This window comes from Vicugna pacos, unplaced genomic scaffold (genome assembly GCF_048564905.1).
Source record: "Vicugna pacos unplaced genomic scaffold, VicPac4 scaffold_103, whole genome shotgun sequence".
NCBI classification, from domain to species: domain Eukaryota; kingdom Metazoa; phylum Chordata; class Mammalia; order Artiodactyla; family Camelidae; genus Vicugna; species Vicugna pacos.
The window spans coordinates 4,147,978-4,171,961 of NW_027328783.1; the positions used below are offsets into that span (position 1 = coordinate 4,147,978).

Below are 23,984 nucleotides of genomic sequence, written 5' to 3' on the forward strand. Positions count from 1 at the left end.
CTGACACTCCTGTCGGTGAGCAGATGAGGATGGTAGGAACCCAGGCAAGTCTGTTCTCGCTCCGACCCCTTTTCTCTCGGGAGCCACTGGAAAGGCCAGTTTCCAGGGCACAGACCGGCCATCACAGATCCCAGCCTGCATTTGCCAACCCAGACAGCCTAGACTCCTACTTGCGACCCTTACTTCTGTTCTGTTCCCCCCCAGAATGTGATGGACTCTTTCAGAAAGTCTGGACTGTCTCAAGCGAGACCAAGTCAGTGAAGGATGAAGTGTCCACATTTGGACCAGAGCATGAAAGGAGAAACAAGGCCTCATGTCCAGCATGACGGTGGTGGCCAAGCCCTTTCCCTGGGTGAGATGAACCAGGGTCGGGGTGAGAATGCAAGGTCCCTTCACGGCTGACAGGGGTGTTGGAGACTCACTACCGCAAAATAACGACACGGCCGTCAGTGGTGGACATCAGCTGCAACAGACACAGAGTCAGCTATTTACTGCCAAAAAGGGGTAAAAGTAAAGGCCGGTGCAGGGAGGCCTGCACGGCTGCTGAGGCAAACCACAGACCCGGCTCTGAATGCCCACTGGCTGAAGCAGAGAGGAAGCTACGGTCCCCTTTAGGGGTCCCTGTGTCCACCAGATCCAAGTGAACCAGCTCCTTAGGACAAGGCAATGTTTTCCTGATACTTAGAAAAACCAGCCTCATAAAGGGAACAAAAGAGTGGCATGATTTTAGGCCCGCTCCTGCCCCTCTATGAATGCAAAGTAAACTAAATGGCACTGGGAAGGTGAATGCAAAAAAAAAAAACCAAAAAACAAAAAACCGGTGACTGCTTCCTCCAACAGCGTCCCCTGCAGCTGTCACCCCCGAGCCGGCCACTTCCTCACCAGTGACCGCCGGCCAGGAAGCGCCGTCACGCACGTCACACAGCGACAGCCAGGAACCGTGTGCCGAGCACGTTTGTGTAAAAGCCAGAATCAAGCAAGGTGCTGCAGATTTTGACTTTCCAAGTTTAAATACTCCATGAAAAAAATCCCTCAGCAGCCGCCTAAATCAATTCGCATCTCACTTCTTCAAAACAAATAAACAAAATTAGTAAGAGAGCATTTGTTACCAAATATAAGGACGAACTAATAGGTTCCTCAAAGCAAGGACTTTAACAGATATCAAACTCCAGTGGGTGATGTGCTAACATAGCAAAAATTCCAAAAAAGTAGAAAATAAGATGACTAGGATAATATACGAATCATGGCAACTGTTAAGTTTTTGCTTTTTATAGCGATGGAGACGGCACAGAGGGCGATCTGGCTATTCCAATGCAGGGTGTGCACAGCCCACATTTTCAGACCGAACAACATGCTCACGGGGTGGTATAAGGGATAAAGGAAAATAGAAAAAGGAATAGAGGAACAGCCAAAATTAGAAACACACGAGAACAAAAATGACTTTGACAGCATTTACAAGAAATTACGTGAGTGTGATGAGGACAGGGACGCGGGGACGGTGAGACCCACCCTCACCTCCTGATCCAGGGAAGGCAGGGGCCTGAGGGGAGCGATGCTGCCGGGGGACCCCAACGTGGTCAGCGCCCCAAACCAAAACTTCACCTAGATGCGTGTAGACAGCTTTTGAGCTACAAAATGTGGTCGCATTTCAAGCTGGACAACTTTACTCACTCCCACCAAGAGGAACAGGGGAGAATTAGGTTCTGCTCCTGAACCAAAGCATTGTTTAAAAAATTAATGACTGTGTAATAGTAAAAGCAACAATGGAGTAAAAGTCACTGGAGGAGAACGTGCTTGACCCGAGCTCACTGGCCACGTTATCTCACTGACGTTCAGATGCTGGCTGAGCCCTTATGGTACCAGAACAGACAGACCCACCAGGAGGGAGGTTTAATGTGCTGCTGTATTTTGATGCCGGCAGCCATGCCTGGTACACGAGGTTCTGGGTAAACAATGGTGACAGTGTCAACCACTATGGGCTAAGCACACATCCAGCTACTCCGCCAAATCCCAAGGGCAGACTTCAAAAGGCAAAAACAAGCTGGCATTCTCTGTTGGCTCTGCAGAATCAGAGCCAAGCAGTTGCTGAGCAAAAATGTCACCAGTGCCTCCTATGACAAAATAGGAGGCACTGGCGTGGGGCTGGGGCAGGGCTCCAGGCTTCCACTGATCACCCACCAGTCTGTCCAGGGGGTGAAGGAGGTCCCTGCTTTCATTGCACCGATGCACCTACCTTGAATGACGCCTTAGGACTCAACAGGAGGTGACAGGTGAGGTGAACGGAGCCAGCCTTGGTGTAGCACGGTTCTGGCAGCTATGCCCTCAGCAGTGCCCAGTTTCCTAAACCTGACACCTCATCTCCAAGGAGCAGAAGTGTAGTGTGGGCATGTAGATCACAGGGCCCTGTGAGGACAAGTACAGATCATGGCCACGACATGCCTCTCCCCTTCCTTAAGCCATAGAGGAATGTCCGGGGAGGAAGTGAAAATTATTCCAGAGCCTGCCAGGCACCACACGCAGGTGGGACACGGATCCCCTGTGTCTGTCATTCACAGGACTGGTGTGGATTTTCTTTTTATCAATTCTCTGGCATCTTCTCCTCCATCTTACCAACAACAAGAAAGTAGAATCTGACCTTAGAATCACAGAGAATCACAGAGCCCCTCCTGCACAGCGGGCCCGGCAGCACGTGCCATGTCCTCCGACCGTCACCTGTGGGACCGCCATGAGCGCTCTCCAGACTCAAGGCCCGAGGCCGTAGGCCGGGGGGACACAGCTCACCTCACTCTCCCCAGTAAAGGGGGACCACCTCTCGGCAAAGACGTCTCACCCTCTTCTGCCCGAGGGACAGCTTGAAAGATACACAGGGAAACATAGTAGAGGGTGAGGGGTTAGGCAGCCCAGAAGAGATCATCTGCACTTCCAAGGCAGAGTGGGGTCTTTGACCTAATCACAGGGACAAAGTGAGGACGAATTTTTCCCTGCTGTGTCCCATACACCGTGACATGCCTTTCCCTGCGTAAGGAGCTAATTCGGAAGCCCCTGGCAGTGTTCCTGATGCCCTAACTTGGCATGGTGGCTGTCAGGCAGGGGAGAGGGCCTGAGCCGTGCTGGTGCTGGGCCTGGGAGGCAGGAGACATCGGCTCCACCCTGAGCTCAACCAGCACCTCGTTCTGCGTCTCGGGATTCAGAGTCTCATTTATAAGCAAAGGGATGAAACTGTCCCAGGACAGGCTGTCCAACAGGAATGAAATGAGAGTCATGTAAATAATGTTTCTCAGTTGCCACGTTTAAAATGTAACAACAAAAAAAAAAAACCAAGTAACTGATTTTAAGAACAGACCTTACTTATTCTACTGTATGTAAAATACTATCATTTTGACGTGTAATCAATATAGAAAGTAACAAGATAGTTTATATTCTTTTTACTAGACAAGTTTCAGCGTCTGATGTGCATTTGACCTACAGCACATCTCAGCTCAGACCGGCCTCCTCCCCAGCACTACTAACAACAGTAGCTGTGGCTACTCTATTGGACAGCAACTCCAGGGGTCCCCCCAAGTGTCCTGGCTGAAAGGGGGGAGTAAGTGTCCACACTAACCCTAAAAGGATCTCTCTGAAACAAAGGCGGATTTAGTTTTAAACGTCTGAAAACCGGCGGGCTACACCTCCTTCCCGCCTTGGCTACAAGAAAGCCCTCCTCCTTGATGATCCCATTCTGGATGTAGGGAAGCAATCTGTCACACAGCCAGGGTGGCCCGGCCTTCAGGTTGACTTGCCTGCTGTCTGTGTCCAGTCCCACGAAGTCCTCCTTCTCAAATAGGATGTAGAGGAGGGGGGTCTTCTCCCCAGAATTTTCGGGGTCCCCATCCAGCCACTTGGACTTGGGCAAGATGAAGAGTGACTCAGTGAAGTCGTCGATCCTCTTCTCCACCACCCTGCAGTCCTCGTAGATTGAAGGCCACGTCGGTGTGCGGCTGCTCGGCCACCTCCCCATACAGCACAAAGACAAAGAGCTGAGAGTCGTAGAGCGTGGTGCCATACAGCTCCTCTGTGTGTGGAGCTTCTAGAAGGTCTTGGCCAAGAGGCAGTCAGTAATGGTGACAAGGCCCATGACATTGCGGTGGGTCTGGAAGTCACTCCATCCATTCTCGGGCGCATAGAGATACCTATAGTAGATACAGAGTGCCCACTGGGAGCCGCACGGTCTGATCTGGCTCACCAAGGAGATTCCATTATAGATGCAAAAGAAATTCTCTAAGATGATCCCCACGGGTTGGACCACAATCGGGAGAGTCTGGCGGTCCTCAGCGCACTGCATGTAGTCAGGGGCGTTCATGTTGCAGGCGCTGCCGAGAAGGGAGGGTAAATCGATGTACATACTGTGCTGTGGGCTGCGGGCCTCACTGGGATGCGGCGACCTGGTGTGCACCAGCCAGAAGGCAAGGGAAGTCCAAGCAAATCGGGGATAAGTTTGTCCTCAGCGTCTGCACATGGCTACTGAAGCTCAGATCACATTACCCAGCTTTTGGTCTAGGCTTCCATCCCCTGCAGAAAAGGATCATTTCTTGTTTTCTGTTTCCAAGCACCTAGGCAGGCCCTGATGCAAAGTCGGTGCTCAAAACTGCTGAATAAATGAATGAATAAAGGAACTGCTTCCCCACCCCTCAGCAGGATATAATGCAAAGAACCATAGTAGGATCAAAATATCTGGATTTCAACGCCAATTTATTTGAACTCCTAAGGTGCAGAATAATGGGTAAGAAAACTTGCTTTGGGGAGGAGGGTACAGTTCAGTGGTAGAGCACGTGCTTAGCATGTTCAAGGACCTAGGCTCAATCCTCAGTACCTCATTTTAGAAAAATGAAACAAATAAATAAACTTAATTAACCCCCTCAAAAAACATTTTCTCCATTCAAAATTCAAAAAAAACCACTTTGCAATTGACACAACATTGTAAACTTGACTATACTTCAATTAAAAAAAAACTACTTGCCTTACAAGAATATATCTGGATTATGGAAGTTTGCAAATGTAAAATGCCTAGGGTACCACCTGCATAAGAAGAAGGAACTGTACAAATGTACTATCCCTCATTTATGAGCTATTTTTCCTTTGGGGAGATTATAACCTCTCAGAGATATTTTTCTCATATTAAAAAAAAAAGAAAAGAAAACATTACCTGATTCTCCATACTGCTGAAGAATCAGATAACCCTATGAAAGCATCTGACCCACAGAGTTTATTCAATAAATGTTTGTTGAATGAATGAATAAACAAGCAAAGTGAATGCTGCTCCCTGCCACAGACCATCATAATGGTACTGCTTGGAAATGCCATGCCCACGTTCCACCCAAATCTTCACTAACCACGTGGGTGACCTGGGCAGACCTGTGTGCTTCTCTCAACACCAGTTTATTCATAAATAGAAATGAGGGCAATAACACAAACCTAAAAGGGTTAGTGAGTCACGAATGAATAGTACCCCAACTTTGCAAGATGGAACTATTAAAGAAAATTGGGCAAAGAGTCCATAGGCCCTCTCCATATTATCTCTTACAACTACATGGGAATCTACATTACATCTAAAAATAAAAAGTCTATTATTTTAAAGAGGCTATTGAGTTTAAATCAGCTCACCATCTCAAATAAGGAACACACAGTACAAATAAGAGAATGCGCAGCCCATGAGATGCACTCAGTAAATATTCCCACTGAACCCACTGGTCCCTCCAAATTCAGAGCATGAGGATGTGTCCTCGTGGCCAGAGGCCACTGCACCTGAAGCTAAAAAAGCTAATGGTCCCCACTTTCAAAAGCCCCTGCCACCAACCTAGGTCTAATTTTGTATTTGTAATTTTTTTTCTTTTTATAAAATAGAAATCCCCAATTGCATAGCCTTCAGGTCACCAAAACCTGACCACAGAGATCATGATGGCAACCCTCCTTGGTGAAACAATAAAATGAAAAGCCATTTCCACAAGACCTGTGTGTAAATCTACTAGGGAACTTCATCCTGGACTGAGAGGAAGAGGACTGGGGAGGAGGGGGCAATCTGAGGCACACAGACCCATGGGACACCTGTCCCACGATGGACATTACACTCAACCCTCACCCTCCAGGAACTTCAAAATACACACAGACAGAGTGATGTGGACAATATATATGTATTTTTAAAGAAATTCCGACTCTCTAGCAGGTCTTGTATCTACCGAGACACAAATGGCTTATGTGTATAATGTTTCACAAAAGCCTTAAAACATTACCACCCCAACTTGACACATTAAGAAACTAGGGATAGAGGTTTATCACATTGTGCAAGATTAGAGAGATGCCACATCAGACACTGTATTTAAACCCAAGCCTTTGCTCCAGTGCTCACACAAGAAAGTGTGACATACTGCCCCTTTCCTGCCCTCTCCCTGCAATAAATCTCTGAAGAGTCTTTTCTGTGCCACGTGGAATCACAATCACGTCAATTTACCACAAAGAGCTATGTGACTCCTTGGAGGACGTGTCAAAATCTAAAGGGTTGTGATGGGAGGAGAGATTTGAATTTTCTGTTTCTCAAAGGAAACATGGCTTTAAAAGAAACTGAAAAGCACTTATCTAGTCTAAGCCCTCATTGTGCAGAGAAGGAAATGGAGGCTCAGAAGAGATGAGGAAAGGGACTTATTAACAAATATTGCCTCAGTGCAACACCAAGCCAGCCCTGGGCCCTTCTGGGGGAGTACCTGGAAGGCCCAGGAAAATGATTGTTAGAAAAAGGAAAGAGAAGAAGCATACAAGGCCCTGTCTCCACACCACCATACCATGAAGTTCCACCAGATTATCCAGTATTGGGTGCAGCCAAAATTTAGGTGGGCTAAAGAGGTTATAGAAACCTGGAAGTCTCAACCATAGTGGAAATTCCAACATTTACTGTTTTTTTCCAATTTCAAGCATCAGTTCAGTGGGCGCTCCATACGAGGGACTACACGAGGCCTGGAGTTCTCCCAAATACAGATCTCTATTATCACGTGTGCAAACCACACACAGGCCCACCAGAAGAAAAACGCCCACACATAAGATGGAACTACTGAAACAGAAAAGAGCCAACCAGCATATATTGCTAGCAAAAACGGTGCTGCTAGAAATAGACTCATGGACATAGAAAGCAAACTGTTGTTAGCAGGCAGGAAAGGGAGGATTAACAGATACACATTAATAAATATAAAATAAATGACAAGGACCTACTATATAGCACAGGGTACTATTTTCAATTTCTTGTAATGAGTTGTACTAAAAACAATCTGAAAAACATTTATATACATATGCTTAAGCTTATAACTGAATCTCTGCTGTACATCTGAAGCTAACATGGTAAATTTACAACACTTCAATAAAAAATAATTTTATATAATAAGTAAAAATAAAAGCAACGCCATAAAAAAAAAAGTAAAAGAACACGGTAATCCCCTTAGCTGTAGGTGGTGGAGAACTCTGCAAGCACCAAGTCCACTCGAATACTCCAGCACTGGCGGTCACTCATTCTAACCATCAGAGAATCACTTGGCTTCTACGAGGTTACTTTTCTCTTCAGTGAAAGGCTACAGTTGCATCTAATGATGTATTGAATCTCATCATTCACAAACCCAAGAATTAATGAGGATTTCCCATAGGCCTGGCTCTGGACAGATGAAAAGATAGGGTCCCAGATATATTCATGTGTAGAAGAAGTTTATGCCATAAAGACATTAATTCTTCCTGCTTTGATAGACAGATTCATTGCAATTCTGATTAGAATTCCTCCCAGATATTTCATGGAATGTAACAAGTTAATTTATGGTCAGGAACAGCCAAGAAACTTCTTTAGAACCACCACTGGGAAGGGGTGGATAGGTCATGCATTTCAACTGGTCTTTCTGATGTGATGAAAACGTTCTGGAATAATAATGGTTGCACAAATGTGAATATGCTAAAAGCTGCTGAATTGTAACATTCAAGTGGGTGGACTTCATGGTGTGTGAACAATATCACAATAAAGCTGTTATATGAAAAAATCCTTCTTGCCAATTATTTTTCCCTCTCTACTACTAGTCTGTCCCACAATTTAAGTAAAACAAACAAACAAAAAAAACCAAAACAAACCAGATTTTGCCAGGAGCTCTTTAGGAGTGCAATGTCCCTGGGTCTCCAACGCCTAGGGTTGTGCTGTTCCTGTTAACACACAGTAGCTGGGCTGGACTAGTTACGGACTATAAGTATCTTTTTAAGATCGACGGTCTCACGTTTCACCCTGGGAGAGTGAATGATGGAGGATGAGACAGCCTCATGCCTTCAGCTCATTTTTAACTGAACCAAGCCCTGCTTTCACCACTGTAATCCCTCTCAGTATAAAAACATGTGACATCAACAAGCACCGCCATCATAACACCTGAAAGTGTTCAAGGTACTTACCTGGGGCAGAAATCCTGATCAAGGAGACAGAAGCTCCCTCAGCACTGCCGCTCCCTTTTCCCGACTCCACCAGGAGAAGCTGGGAGTTACAGCCGCGGGCTCTCAGCCTGGGGAGCAGCGCCCACGCCGCTAATCTGGACCTCAGGGATCGGGAAAGGGAGAGGAAGGCAGCCCCGGGGTCGCGGGGCAGGGAGAGCGGGGTGGGGGACGCGGGCTGCAGCCCCGCTCGGAGGCCAGCCCCAGCCCCAGCCCAAGCCGCCCGCCCCGTCCGGGTGTGCAGACCCCGCCCGCCCGGGACACAGCCCGCCCAGTGGTGGGGACGGGTCGGCGGCCTAGGAGAGGAAGCCCGGGAGGGGAGGACTCGCGGGCGGGAGAGGGGAAGCGGACGCCAGCCGCGGACTGAGGGGAGCCCGGCTGGGCCAAGAGGCGGCAGGGGCACACCTGGCCCTGGACAGCTGTGGCCGGGGCGCCGGGGCAGGTGGCGCGGGCAGAGGGGTCTGGCCCGAGCAATCCAGCTGAACACACGCTGACTGGCGCCCTGGGGGGCTGTGACACGCCGACCGCCCTCCCGCAGCCGCCTCACCCCTTTCCCGATATCCCCTCACCTTGCACTTCCACAGCCAGAGGCCCCGGCCCCAGGCAGTAGCCAAAGGCCTACAGGGCGACAGAGCTGAGAAGCCATTGGGGCCGATCCCCGGCTCGGAGCTGGAGCTTCCAACCCGCGGTCCAGCTGGCAGCAACTGCGCATGCGCAGGAGGGCCAGCGATCCGCTCTGGGTCCTGAGAGAGAAGGGGAACCGAGGGAGGGAGAATAGGGGAGGAGGAGGGGAGGCGGGGAAAAGTGGAGGGAGACACATGGACAGGAGGAGCAGAGGGAAGGCAGTTATCTGGAATTGGGAGGGGAGTAACAGAGATGGGGAGAAAGCGTTTTACCTCTTGTGGCACCCCGAAGGAGGCAGCAGTCCTGCCTATACACCCTTCTCTTACCCGTCATTGCCCACAGCTCATATTTTACGTCCCTGGCCCAGCCCTCCAGCTAAGGTCTCTGCAGAAACCCTACGGGTATCATACCCGTTGCCCCCACAAGGAGCTAGGTTTACTGTTGCTCAGGGAACCAAGCACCCGCAGGTGTTGTTTCTCAGAACTACCTTGGGAAGAGTACATATTCCCCTTTTACACGCTGGGAAACAGGCAGGCACGATCTCTGCCTTAGCTCCACTGTCCCAAATGTTGGGCTGGCAGGGAGCGGGAGGTAAAATGTCAGAGCCCCAGAAGGAGCAGACTGCCTGAGTGTTGGTGTAGAGTCCCCATCCCTCCTGGGTAAACCACACCCCAACCTCGGGGAATAATCAAGGGCTCACCGTAGGCCCCTGTGTGTGGGAGAGCTGCCCTCAGTCCCAGTGTCCAACTTGCTAGGTAGGTAGAAGTGTTATTGAGTCCAAATTCATTCTCCTCAGTGCAGGACAGGCCAGTAAGTTGGGAGACCAAGTGTTGGGGCATGGAATAGCAAGTTTCTGTAGACCTAGATGGCAAACTAATGTCCTGGAAAAACCATCTCCCCAAGTCAGAATTCAGGCTGCTTTCCTATGTGCTTGGTTTTTGCAAACTTCTTGGTGTAGGAATTCCTTCTTGTTAGAATCCTTTGTTCTTGCAGCTATCTCCCTGGGTCAGATCCCTGTAAACCTCCAACCAAACAAACGTTATTTTCTATTCGCCAACGTGTTATCTTTATATGATTGGAAAAGTGTTAAATACCCTTAAAGGTCAGAGCCTTCAGAATAGGCTCTCCTGTATATTTTAGGCTCTAGGCAACATTGTTTTACAAGCAAGAAGAAGCCTAGGAGACAGAGCACAGGGTTAAAGTCAAAGGGACAGATCTAATATGGAGTCAGATTTCTTCTTTTCTATTACTGTGGCAGAAGCCACTTGAGGATTTAAATCCCTTTAAGTTAAAAATAAGTAAAACTTTAAAGGAATTTACATACATTGGTGGGAACTTGCATAGCATATCTGGAAAAGCACACAAAGGATTGTAAACATTGGCATCTCCAGGGAGGCGTGTAAGAACAGAGGATGAGGGAAAACTTCTTTCACTTGAGTATTTTTTGCTCTGTTTGAATTTTTTTAACCATATGCATATATTTCTTTTTCAGTTAAAATAAATGTGTAATGGAGCAAAGGAGTAACTAGTTCAGCAAATACAGCAGCCATAGACTCACTGAGTCATCATTTTCGATTTAAGCCAGGAAGCATTGATTGTCTCTCTCCTATGTGCCCAGTGCTGTTTTAAAACTCTTTTATATATTTTTTTAATAAAATAATAACATGCTATCCCTCACCCCTGCTCAGGGCTGGTGGGAAACCAACTGAGTTTTTATTGAGTTGTTTTCCAAGGAGTAGAGATGAGTTATAAACAGAACACAACTTCAGGGCAAAACAGGCGGACTGGTTTTCCAGCAGGCCAGATAGCGATGACGGGTTTTCAATAGAGGCGCACAGAGGCTGAGAGAGAAAGCCTCCAGGACCCTACAGAAAGCTGCCCACAGTGCCTTCTCCATGGCACTACTGAAATAGGAAAGAACAAATCTGACTCCATATTAGATCTGTTCCTTTGACTTTAAACGTGTGCCCTGTTTCCTAGGCTTAGTCTTGCTGTTTCTGCACCTTTTGTGAAACAATGTTGCCTAGATCCTGAAATATACAGGAGACCCTATTCTCAAGGCTCTGACTTTGAAGGATATTAACACTTTTCCATTCGTATAAAGATAACAAGATACAGAATAGAAAATAACATTTGCTTGTTGGAGGTTTACACGGATCTGACCCAGGTGAAGAGCTGCAAGAACAAAGGATTCTAACAACAAAGAATTCATGCACCAAGTTTGCAACAACCAAGCATTCCCGCTTCCCCTTTTTAATATAAGAAGAGCCTGAATTCTGACTTGGGATGATGGTTCTCCAGGACATTGGTCTACCATCTTCTCCGCTGGCTTTACAAATTAAAGCCGCTATTTCTTGCCCCAAATCCTTGTCTCCTGATGTGTTGGCCTATAATGCACGAGTAGAACAAGCGTGGACTCGGAAACACAAACATACATTGAAAGTACGCATTTGGTATATTAAATGACCTGCTTCCACTCGTATTCCTGAGGTTTTCTTCTCTTGACCACTCCTACTATATTTATGAAAAACCTGTCATGTGGACACATTTCCTTCTCTAGCCACTACCCTTCCATGTAAAAACTGATGCCAAGAAGGCAATGGAAGTTGCTAGAAGGTATTACCTGGCCAAAAAAGTGCAGAAGTGGGTTCTGGCTGATGTTCAGTAGCAGGCCGGGGCACCTGACAAGATGTCATAAGTACGGATAGACAGCTGGGCACCAAAGGAGAAGCTTCTAAACTTCCATGAGGGAATTGTTGGATAGGAAGGAACAGTCCCAGACTATAGCTCTGATCCCACCACGAGCTTCCTGGGCAAGGCTGGGCAAGTCATTTAAATTCTCTAGACCCGTGCTGTCCAACACGGGAGCCACCAGCCACATGCAGGATTATGATGTTATTCTGTAGCCAGACAGAATTATAAATAAACACTTTATTGCAAAGGGTCAGCAGGTATAATATTTAAAAACATTATTGGTTATCTTGCCCTAACAAGTTATTTTTGTATGTCTAGCTTTCTGTGGGTTGTAATGCCTGCGACTAATGTTTCCCTTACAGTGAGGTATTTTGAAATTATAAGTTACTGGACACAGTACACTCATATCACAGTTGAAAAAAAACTGATCTAAATAAGCAAGGTGATCTGACTTAGTAGTTATGAGCAGGGGCTCTGGGGCCAGCCTGCATAAGTATTAATTCTCACTCTCCCTCCAGGGAGTTCTGTGTGAATCTTGGACAAATTATTGTTGCTGTTGTTGTTGTTGTTGTCATTGTCATTGTTATTATTTGTGCCTCTTTTTCCTTACCTTTTAAATAGCGAGGAAAATGTAGACTCTATCCCCTACAGTGTTGGCAGGATTAAGTGAGTAAACGTCTGTGCTGCCCACTTCCCTGGGTTTCAGCATTCTCCAGGCAATCAGTGCCAAACGCAGTGGCATTCTCCACTGTCTTCGTCAGTCTGGGATTCTGTAACAAATTACCGTGTGTCGGGTGGCTTAAACAACCAGCATATTCCTTATGGTTTGGAGGCTGAGGCTTTCAAGGTCAATGTATCTGGGAGAGGATTGCCAGCTCGAAGATGGCTGTCTTCCCACTATCTTCATGGCCCAGAGAGGAGTGAGAAGCAAGCAATTTGGGGCCCTGTATAAGAACACTAATACCATTCATGAGGGCAATACTCTCATGACCTCATTTTATCCTACTAATCACCTCCCAAAGGCCCCGCATCCTTATATCATCAACCTGGGAGATGAGGTTTCGACATATGGATTTTGAGGGGATGCATTCAGTCCACACATCGGCTAACTCTCCCAAACATGCAGTCATCAAACCTGTAGCTAATTTCAAAATAATGTTTATATCTCTCTGCCCATTTCCATTCCTACATCTACTAACACTGAAGCCCTGCTACATTTTATTTCTTATTTTCCTTGTAGAGGTTTAATTGATTCCTCTAACTCCAAGGATTCGCTCACTCCAGTCTGCTTGACAGCCCTGCCAGGTAGGTCTTCCTTAAAACACCTTCCCACTTCACCTGGTAGTTTTTTAGGTGTAAATGTCAGAATTCTCTCCACACCCCATCCTAGACCTTTAATCCCTTACACTACCGCTCACTATGTTATTTTCCTATTACCACTGTAACAAATTCCCATAAGCTTAATAGCTTAAACCAGCACAGACTTATCAGCTTATGGCTGTGGATGTCAGAGATCCAACACAGTTCTCATTGGGATAAATTCAAGATACCAGCAGGGTTCCTTCCTTCTAGAGGGTCTAGAAGAGAATGTTTCCTTTTTTTTTTTTCCAGTTTACAGAGGTCACCCACCTTCCTTAGCTTGTGCCCCTCAACTTCCTCCATTTTCATGGTCAGCAGCCTTTCTGAACATTGCTCCATCGCTACACCTCCCTCTGATTTTAAACTCAGCTGGGAAATATCCTCCATTTTAAGGACCCCTGTGATTACATTCAGCCCACCTGGACAATCCAGACTACTCACCCTATTGTCTCATCTCAGGATCCCCTTGTCCCATCCCACTCAGGCAGTATGTATGTGGCTGTGACATTCACCTTGTGTAACATTTCCTCATGAGCAATTTATGGTTCAAGGCACTTATAAGTGACTTTTTGTTTTTCTTCCTTATCCTTTCTACATTCAGTTTGTCTGGTGAGATTATATGAATCCTTTTTATTTGTGCCCCTGCACTAATCTATAATAATGTATCATGGGTTTAAAGGCTAACTAATAGACAATTTAGGAGACAGAAATCCTCTAAGATTTTTAATCCTAAAATATCTGTCATCCCTTTTGCCATGTACAGTAACATGTCACAGGTGGCTACCCTGTGGCCGGGGAGGGACATGATTCTGCCATCACACTCCCCTCATTCTTACCAATGTGCTGATCAACTAACCAAGGATCTATGCTCTCCAACTCACTCACTTCCTCCTCCTTTCCATTGACTATCCTGTTCCCACCGCTTCCTTCATTCACCACATCAGGATTTCATGACCACATTCTCCCCTAAATGAAATGGGTATCTTGCATCTAATGCCTGACAGCTGTTCTTATTGTACATGCACACACTGACCTACACATAATCCCGTCCATCTCTTTATTTTCCTAGAATCTTCCAGAAGAATCAGTTCCATGATGATAATGATGATACTGACAATGATGACAGGGGCCTCTCAAGGATTCTGATAAAGAGGGAATCGATAAAGGGAGGGAATCATTGCAAAATTGCCCCAGAAACAGGCTTAAAGGTAAATAACTCTTATAGTGTTTAATGAAATTGACTAATATTTAACTATTTTTAAGACTTTATATCACTGAATTTAAAATTTTAACGGGAATTTTCATTCACCACTAACCAAGATTCAACTCTGGGACCAAAATCTAAGGATTTCTGTCTTCTAAAAAATTGTCCACTAGCCTTTTAAACACGTGATCCTTTTAAAAAGTTTAGTGCTGGGCTGAAAATAAGCAGGATTCATATAATCTCACGAGACACAGTGAATGTGGAAAGACTAAGAAATAAAAATAAAAAGCCATTCATAACGTCTTGAACTTTACGTTGCTCACAGGGGAAAATGTTTGCCAATGTGTGTGTCACATCAACATGACGACTGAGTGGGATGGGGAAGCTGATCTTCCTCATCAGTCATTTATGCTGATTTGTTAGATGCCAAAACAGTTTCCTCATTGAAATTGCTTCTAACAAGTATGGAAGAATTTAGGTTCTACCAAAAGCAGGCTGAACATTTTCCCCTGCTTTCAGGTCTCTGGACTGAGTGTCCCCACAAGAAGGACATGATTATGTTTCATAGGGAAGTCTTCCTGAGAAGCAACAGGCTTTTCTAGGGCAGAACTGCAGGGCCCCCCATGGAGGGCTGGAGGAGGTCTAGAGGGGACACTGGAAAAATAGCAGGAGTGAATTCAGATACTGCTGCTCAGGTCGCCAAAGACAGCATTGCTATCTCTAAGGATATGACATTCTCCCAAATTTTCCATGAGTGAAGGAGCCTGTGAACACTAAGCAGGTTGTTAAGACACAGCAGCACGTAATTTGCGTGACAACACAATTAGAGTATGATTTGATATTTGCAAAATAACTAGCCCATTGTTCTTTGAAACTGCAGCAGTAGCAATAGAAATAAAAAAGACTGAGCCGTCTTGGAGACAACAATCAATAAACAATTCTAAATCTGCAGAATTCCTTGACAATATTCAAGCAATGAGCTAGATGTGTGCTGCAGATACCTCTTACTGCAGGGCTCACTCCTGCAAAGCATAGAACTAGTTTCTCAGCACACAGAGGGAACCAAGTCAAGATTCCTAATCTTTTGAGATTTACTAAATGGCTGGAAAGATCAGACAAGTACATACAGGCAAATATGATTAAATGGAATCAAATAATATCAAATGTGATTTGAGCACAGACGAAAGAGAAATTCCTTTCACCTGGGATCTAGAGAGACTTCTTCAGAAAATGTGGCTCTGGAGACGGCCAAAGACATGGGTGGAATTTTGGCAGAACAGGATGTAAGGAATTTAAAAACTTATTCTATAATTCATATAAAAATTCAAAGGATCCCAAAAATCCAAAACAACTTTGAACAAGAAAAACAATGTTGGAAGACTTGCACTATCTGATTTTCAAACTTTTTTTTTATAAAGCTACAGTAATCAGAAATTATGGTGTTGGTGTAAAACAGGAAAATAGAATAATGGAACACAATAGAATGTTCAGAACTAAACCAAGACTTATACAGACAATTGATTCTCAAAAAGGATGCTGTGGAGAAAGGATCTTTTCAGCATGTAGTGCTGGAACAATTAGATAGTGATACGCAAAAAAAAAAAATGAACTTTGATTCACACCTCACAAAATATACAAAATTTACCTCAAAATGGATCATAGATCTTAATAGGAAATCTAAAACTATAAAACAGCTAGGAGAACAAGCATAGGCTTAAGCTTTATGGCCTTGGGTTTGGCAAATTTTTCTTTGCTATGACACCAAAAGTATCATCTATTTTAAAAAGAAACTGATAGAGTGAACTTTATGAACATGAAGACTCTTCAATGCTCTTCTAAACACTGCTAAGCAAATGAAAAGACAAGCCATAGACAGAAGCTATTTGCAGATCATATATCTGATAATGGTCTCTCTTTGTATCTGATCCAGAATAAAGAGGTCTCAAAATTCAATAATAATTCAAACACCTGAATGAATGAGGCCAGAAAACACACTTCAGTAAAGATATCCAGATGGATAATAAGCATATGAAAAGATGCTGATTAAAGGTGTCATTAGTGATTAGAGAAATACTTTTAAAAACCACAGTGAGATACTAGTTCACATACATACTAGAATGAATACAGTTAGAAAGACTGACCTTACAAGGTGCTGGCAAGGAAGTAGAGCAACCAGAACTGATACACACCACGAGGAATTTGCAATAGTACAACCATTTTGGAAAAGTCTTTAACAGATTCTTTTAAAAAGGTAAACACCTATGTACCATATAATCCAGACATTCCTCATCTGGTGCTTTAGAAAGGAAAAGCATATGTCCATACAAAGACTTATAACCAAATATTCACTGCTATTTTATTTATAATAGCTCAAGTTGTAAATAACCCATGCATCCATCAAGAAGTAAATGCAGAAAGAAATGATGGTCTATACAAACACTGCTCACAATAAACTCTTCAGTAAAAACTCAGCACTAAACAATACTCTACTATAAGACAAATAAGCTATTAATACAGCAACACAGATGATTCTCAAAATAATTACACTGAATGAAAGAAGTCAGACAACATAGAGTAGATACTGCATGAATCCATTCATATAAGGATCTTGAAAATGCAAACCAATATGTTGTGATAGAAAGCAGATCAATGGTTCCCAGGGGAAGAGACGGGGAGGGAGGGAGGGACAACAAAAGTCAGGAGAGAAGCTTTGTGGGTGATGGGTATCTTCACTGTCTTGAGTGTGGTCATGGTTCCTTGGGGATATTCTTACGTCAAAACATATTAAGCTGTACACTTTAAACGTGTGAAAATTATTTTGCCAAGTATACCTCAAAGCTGTTTTAAGAAAAAAGGCACTTTAGTCCTGATCCACCTCAGCGCCTGATTGGAGTGACATGATCAGTCCCTCACACTGTCTGCCTAACGGGAAGGTAGAAAAGCTCTCACAGAAGATAACATGGATTTTTCATTTGCAATGTCTGCCATGTAATAAAGAATTTCTAGACATGCAACATGTCCAGACTATATGACAGATAACATGAGAATAAGGAGCATTAGACAAAGGATGCAAACCCCAGGTGATGTAGGCGTCAGAGTTACCAATAAAGGCTATAAAATACTTTTAATATATTCAAGAAAATAAGGAAATGATGGGAGAATAGATAACAGGGTAGAGACTTTCACCAGAGAAATATACTGGAATGTATTTTTAGGAAAAATCAAACTGATACTCTAGAACTGAAGCTTTCAGCTCTGGAAACAGGTAAACAGAGCTAATTAGGATCCCTTTTAAGTAAAACTTTCAGTAATTCTGGGTAAAATATAACAACAAAGTAACACAGAGCTAACTATGGAGAGAGAAGTTCCCTGATGACAATACAAAGAGGACACTTAAAGCCCAGAGTGGTCATCTTGTGAGCTGATGCCACCGCACCCTGGAGGGAAGGGGTTTTCATCTGCACATAAATAAGGATACAATGTCCATGTAGGAAAAAGTGTCCATACCAGATGTAGAAGACTCTTCCTCTATATCTATATAGTCAGAGACAGAGATGTAAAGTGGCAGCAGAGGTCACAGTGACACAGGGCCCTGGGCCAAGGAGTGTGAGCACCTCTGCAAGCTGGGAAAGGTAGGATGACGAATCCCTCCCAAGAGCCTAGGTGTGGAACTTAGCCTTGGCCACTCGTTGGTTTTAGCCCACTGACATTGACTTTGCACTACTGCACCCTAGAACAGTGAGAAGATGAATGTGTATTGCTTTAAGCCACTGAGTCTGTGGTCCTTTGTTACAACAGCAATAGGAAAGGAACTCAGGAACCAATATGAACTTGAACCACAGGCTGCCTGCTGTGCTGGCAGGGAGTCCTTTGTCTCTGATCCTGGGGGAGTGTCCTGTCCTCTGGCAGCATCCACAAACTACCTCATGCTAACTTGGCAGTTTGCAGAGGGTTAAATCTTATCCCTGCACAGTTCTTGATATTTAGTTAATAAAAATGATGGTGTCATCATGGGTATTTTTCCATCTTTTAAATACCCTTCAGTCTTCTAATAAAGCTACTTCTAATTAAGAGACCATGTAAATAGTTTTCAATCTTCATAATAAATAACTGTGGTTTTATCTGGTTACTTAAATTATGAATAATAATGTTCACATTTGTAAAAGTTATTAAAATCAACATTGTTTAATGAAAATATCATTTCTTTTCGCATGAACATGTATTAACTACAAGAAATGTTCCATGCTTTCTTCTACGATTTACTGTTAGAGCCTTAAAGAATAATATTTTCCTCAAAAGATATTACGGCAAAGGGATTTCTTTTGGTGGAACTGTTCCGGCATCAAATCTGGTGCATGTCTCAGGCCACTGGCAACATAGAGATGATAGAAATTAGGAGGCATTATAAACACAGAATCATTTTTAAAGGAATTAAAAAAACTGGATGTGTGTAAACAAAGAATCAGAGAATATTCTGGTGAAATAAATGTATTTTTCAGCTTAAGCAAGACATGGGGTGAATAAATCTGAAATGAAAAAACCACCCAGAGATTAGCAGCGAGTCATGCATGCAGTGTGAATGATCAAAACCAAGTTGTTTCCAAACCAGTGTGCAGGCTTGATGCCTTCATGAATCAAATCTGTGTGGCACCAGGCCACCTCGAATACATGTTGATGAGGTATTTATAAGCCCTTCACCATCCCAAATCAAAGCCCACGCACGAGCCACAAGACCATCACCTACACATTTGGAAAACACACAACATGGTGAATAGCACTTTTCTTGTTCAGTAGCCGGTGGCAGCGAACTGTGAGCAGACAGAGATACAGGGACACAGAGGCACCTCCCCTCAATCAGCTGATAAACTTCCGTGCATCCCTGGGGACAGGATTGTCATCAAATGCACCATGGATTGATCCTCCTCCTAGGAAAGGAACCGTAGTGCTGTCATTAGGTTTGAGCAGGGGTGGGTGGAGGATCTCAGAAGAGTTGTTTCAGCACACCAATAGAATTCTTGGCCACCGTGACCACGAAAGACAAGTCCCCTGCCATCCGGGTAGGCACTTGGGCTCCTGACAAAAGCTGGGCTCAGTAAAGGGTTGAGTAGAAGGCACAGACCTGAGGGATGCCCCAGCAATAGGCAGGAGGTAGGGCCTGGTTTATACTGCTCTGGGTGTATCCCAGACTCATCCGAATACGAAATCAGAAATTTGCAAAACAGCAGAGCTGGGGTGGATCATCTACTCCAGACTCCTCACCTTACAGTTAAAAGGGTGGCAACCCTGACAGGCAAAGCAACGTGCTAAAGGCAGAGCGTGGAAGTGGCTGTGCCAGATGAAACGCAGCGTGCAACCCCCGTTCAAGGCCGCTGACTCTGACGACGGGGCCAAGGTTTCCAATGAGGAGAATAAGACAGTGTAAATACTTTGTTCCCCCTAAAACCCCAAATGTTTTTTAAAGGCACAAAAACTCACCTTAACTAGATCTCTTCTGAGGGGGCTCTCTTCTGCTTCTTCGTCTTTCTGTCTCCATTTCCCTCTCTCAGACACAAACACATTCAGTTTTGTGAAAGGGGACGTCCTTCCATACAAAGACAGACTTCACATCTTCAGAAAGATACCTGAGAAAGCACGTTTCTCAATTCAAGTCTTTGTGTGAGTTCTGGGCAACTGGCTTATTTTCTAGAACAATCGGTAGTTACAAAATCAGGAAATCATCTTCCACAAAGGCAGAGTTCTGGTCCGTGTTGATAAAGTTGGGGATGTCACATTTCATGAGTCTGTTCGGCTCCTCCTCTGGCCACCTGCTGCATCTGATGGCTTCCTGGAGCCGAATAACACTGTAAAGGGCTATGGTAGGGATACCAGCTTTGGCCTTGTCCAAGTGGTCCACTTCATTGATGTAGCAGTGAAAGAGGGACCTAGATTCGTCATTGCACTGCCAGAGAACACCTTGGGCAGCAGCGGTCTTCCAAAGTCTGACACAAAGCTGTTGAGTCTAAATCTCTTCTCGGGAGACTCTGCATTGCTACAAAGAAAACCAAAATAAAATATCGTTCACAGTGTAGCGCGGTGACCTGAAGAATCATAGTTTTTGCCATCTACTGAGAGTAAATCCCTGCACAGAGCATGCTGACATGCACTGGAATTGAAAGACATCACTTCTGAACACATACAATTAAACCCAAGGCAAAAGTCTAAAGTGAGGGCTCATGGACCATCCTAAAAAGACATCGTTCCCTGAGAATCCTCAATATTGGTGCCTCGCACACCAGTGTTTCTCCGTGGGACACTCAGATCTCTTCATCAGGATTCGTTAAAGTGCTTCTTAAAATGCAGAATCCTGGGGTGCACACCCTCAGAGTCTCCAGAGGTAGCGACTGGTAGTCTGTATTTTCATAGCCACCAGGATAACTAAACATGCTCAGGTTTAGCACCGCAGTCTACATCGGGTCACCTGAGCATCGACAATTCTGTCTCACGGGATGGGGGGTGCCATGTGTGTCAGGGTGCTGTCCTACCCATGTGTCTCCCCTGATTCTCAGAACTGACAGTGCTGCCCCATTGGGCACGAAATACCACCGTTTCACAATGCATACGCAGGGCGCCCGACTGAAAAACAATCAGTGATAGGAGAGGGGACAAAACTCAGCTTCCTGTTACCTTGTTTCACTTACTGTGGGACGAGTGATCAATTCAAGGGTAATAAATCAGTGAATGAGTGAATAACATGACTCGCGTTAGTCCCACGAGTGCCTGGAAGAGCAAGCCTGGGCACATTGAGAACCATAACAGCCCATCTACTTAAATGTCATCCTCCACAGATCTATGTAAAGGTTACTTCCACCCAGGCAGTGACTCCAGAAGGGCAAGAATCATGTATGAACACACTCTCAAATCCAGAACAGAACCTGACAACAATTAGGCTCTGGAGTCTGTGTTTAGCGAGTGTGGAATCTCAGTGTTTCCAGCTCTTACACCTTGCCTTCCCATCCCACCACACACGATATGGCCCTTATGTCCAGTTCTCCCGGGGCTGGGGCCACGGAACCCATTTATAGGACTGGAAGAATCTGATCATTTAAACCATCCCCCAGATTATCATCAAGAGTCACCTGCATTTCAGGGATCAGTAATCCCAGAAGCTTTGCAGTTCAGGCAGCTGAGGGATTTTTATATCAGCTCTGTCTTCTACTGTGACTGCCTGGGTGACATCAGACAAGGAATTCTGAAAAGCCTGAACTTTTCCTTTCAGGAATAATCTAATTAACAAATCTCGTTGACCACTCAACAAATGTGATGTGAAGATCAATAATTTACACAGGAGTACAACATTCACTAGGTCGTGGATTTAGAATCAGAGGAAAATCATTTTAGAAAGCTTGACAGAATGTAGCTTTAATGCGAATTTAAGTATTCTTACCTTTCAGTAAATCATCTTCCCCTACTTATCACTTCACCCAAGTTTAAAAGATGTCTGAGAACAGGGATGAGTGTGTCAGCAATCTGAGACCCAATAACCTAAAATGTCACCTAGGAAAAAGAGGGGAGTAACACATTTTTAAAAAGCATGGTGAGGATGGCGGGGCCATCCCCAACCCCAGACTAAGAAGCTCTGAGTAATAGCTTTCCTGCCTGCCTGGGGCATCAGCTGATGTGAAAATCCACCCAGAAACCTCACTGTCCAGCAGCTCTTCCATAACACAGGCTACACTTTCTCAGAATTAAGAATTGCGTCCAGTAACCACTTCGCTGAAGAATAAAGACAAAGGAGAACAAGAGAGTTCTGCCCCTCCCAAGGGAGAGCCCAGACCTCGGGCTGCATGCACTGCGCCCACCTCCCTGGAGAAGAATAAACTGGAGAAGGGCGTTCTGCGAAACTGCGGCAGCAAAGGTTGAGATGGGAACAAATTGACCAGCTGGCCAGGGACAGCCCCCTCCGTCGCTGCCTTGGCGGCTGCCTCAGCCCTCTCAGCCCATCCTGCCCACCTCCGGTGGCTAAGCTGTCAGAGAAATTGCTTTGCGACCTGGAGCAACAGAGGCTGCCCTCAGGCCAATCTGCGGAAAAGATGGGAGCTAAACCCCCAGCTCCCGAGCGGCAGGCTCCATACCCCCGCCAACACCCCGACGCCCCCGCACCCTACCGCAACCCCGGGGAAATATGACCCGAAGAAGTGTGACCTGGGAACGAGGGGCAGCAGAGGCCGCCCCCACGTCAGGCCTGCAGAGAGATTGGAGCTTATCCTCCAGCTCTCCAGGGGCAGCCCCTGTCCTCTCCACCTCCTGATCTCACCGCGCCCACCTTCCAGGAGCAATCAGACCAGGTGTGGGGTGTCAGGCGAATCTTGCGCCAGAGAGGACGTCCCCAGGCCAGGTCAGGGGAGAGGAGAAGAAGTGGCCCCATTAGGCGGGGCAGCCGGCCGTCGCAACTGCCTGCCCCTCGACCACATCGGGCCCGTCTCCCAGGAGCAAGCTGACCTGGAGACGGGCATCCGGCTTCTTGGGCAGCAGAGGACGCGGATAGGTCACGGGGAAGAGGAGAGCAAATTGACAGGCTCCGCGCTGCAGGTCTTCTACCCCCGCCATCGCCACCCCCGCACCTTAAAGGCACCGCCCAGGGCGCCCCTCCCCCAGCAGGCTGAGTGGGACAGGTGCGTCTGGTGACCTGGGGCAGGAGAGGCCACTCCCACACCAGGCCATCGGGGAGACGGGAGCCAATCCACCAGCTCCCCAAGGCAGCCCCTACCCCCGCAGCAGCCACCACTCTTGCCCATGACCTCACAGTGGCCTTCTCTAGGGAGCAGGCTGACCTGGAGATGGACGTCCGACGAACTTGGGACAACAGGGACCGCCCCCAGGGCAAACCATGGGGGGAAGTGGGAGCAAATGGACAAGTTCCATGGGAAAACCTGCTGCTGCTGCCACCACCCCCAAAGTACCAAGTCCAACTCCCGGGGTCAGGCCGACTAGGATACACGCGTCTCATAACACAGGGCAACAGCGACCGCCCCCAGGACAAGACGCGGGGAAGATGGGAGCAAATGGGCCGCTCCCCCGCTGCAGGCCCCCGACCACCGCCACCCCTGCACCCTGACTACCCTGCCTCCCGCCCCCAGCAGGCAAAGTGGGACAGGGGTGTCCCGGGACCTGGAGCAGCAGAGGCCGCCTTCAGGCCACGCGGTGCAGACATGGAGCTAATCCACAATCTCCTCCGGGGCAGCCTCCCTATGCCTGCAGCCACCACCTTACCAGCCCCCTGACCGCACCGCACCCATCTCCCAGGAGCAAGCTCACCTGGAGTCGGACCTCAGGCAAATCTCCGGCGGCAGACGTCGCCCCCAAGCCAGGCCGTGGGGGAGAGAAGAAATGGAGCAACTCCCTGGAACACATCCCCTGCCCCTGCCGCCTCCGCCGCCGCCTCCCAGGAGCAAGTTCATCTGGAGACCCGCGTCCCGCCTCTAGGGCAGCAGAAGCCGCCCCTGGCTCCGCCTCCGGGGAGAGCGGAGCGAATTGATCGGCTCCCCCGCGGCAGCCTCCCTCCCCCCGTGGGTCCCGCACCTTAACGGCCCCGCCCCCACTCCGCACTCAGCTAGCTGAGTGGGACAGGAGTGTCCGGCGACCTGGGGAA

General features: G+C 46.4%; 1 protein-coding gene and 2 long non-coding RNA genes across 3 annotated transcripts in view; 1 reads left to right on the forward strand and 2 right to left on the reverse strand.

The window, feature by feature from the left end:
* LOC140694716 (uncharacterized) overlaps window positions 1-4,048 on the reverse strand; it is a 144,606-nt gene extending 140,558 nt beyond the window's left edge. The window contains 2 exon segments of the mRNA XM_072957826.1: window positions 2,234-2,403; window positions 3,780-4,048. The gene's annotated coding sequence lies outside the window, so the exon portion shown is untranslated.
* Window positions 1-23,984, forward strand: part of LOC140694758 (uncharacterized) — a 92,693-nt gene that overhangs the window by 51,384 nt on the left and 17,325 nt on the right. The gene's annotated exons all lie outside the window — the stretch shown is intronic.
* On the reverse strand, window positions 20,110-23,852 carry LOC140694730 (uncharacterized). Its single transcript, XR_012070343.1, has 3 exons — window positions 23,651-23,852; window positions 21,780-21,889; window positions 20,110-20,384 (listed from the first exon to the last, which is right to left on the reverse strand). It is a non-coding gene; the product is annotated as an uncharacterized lncRNA (long non-coding RNA).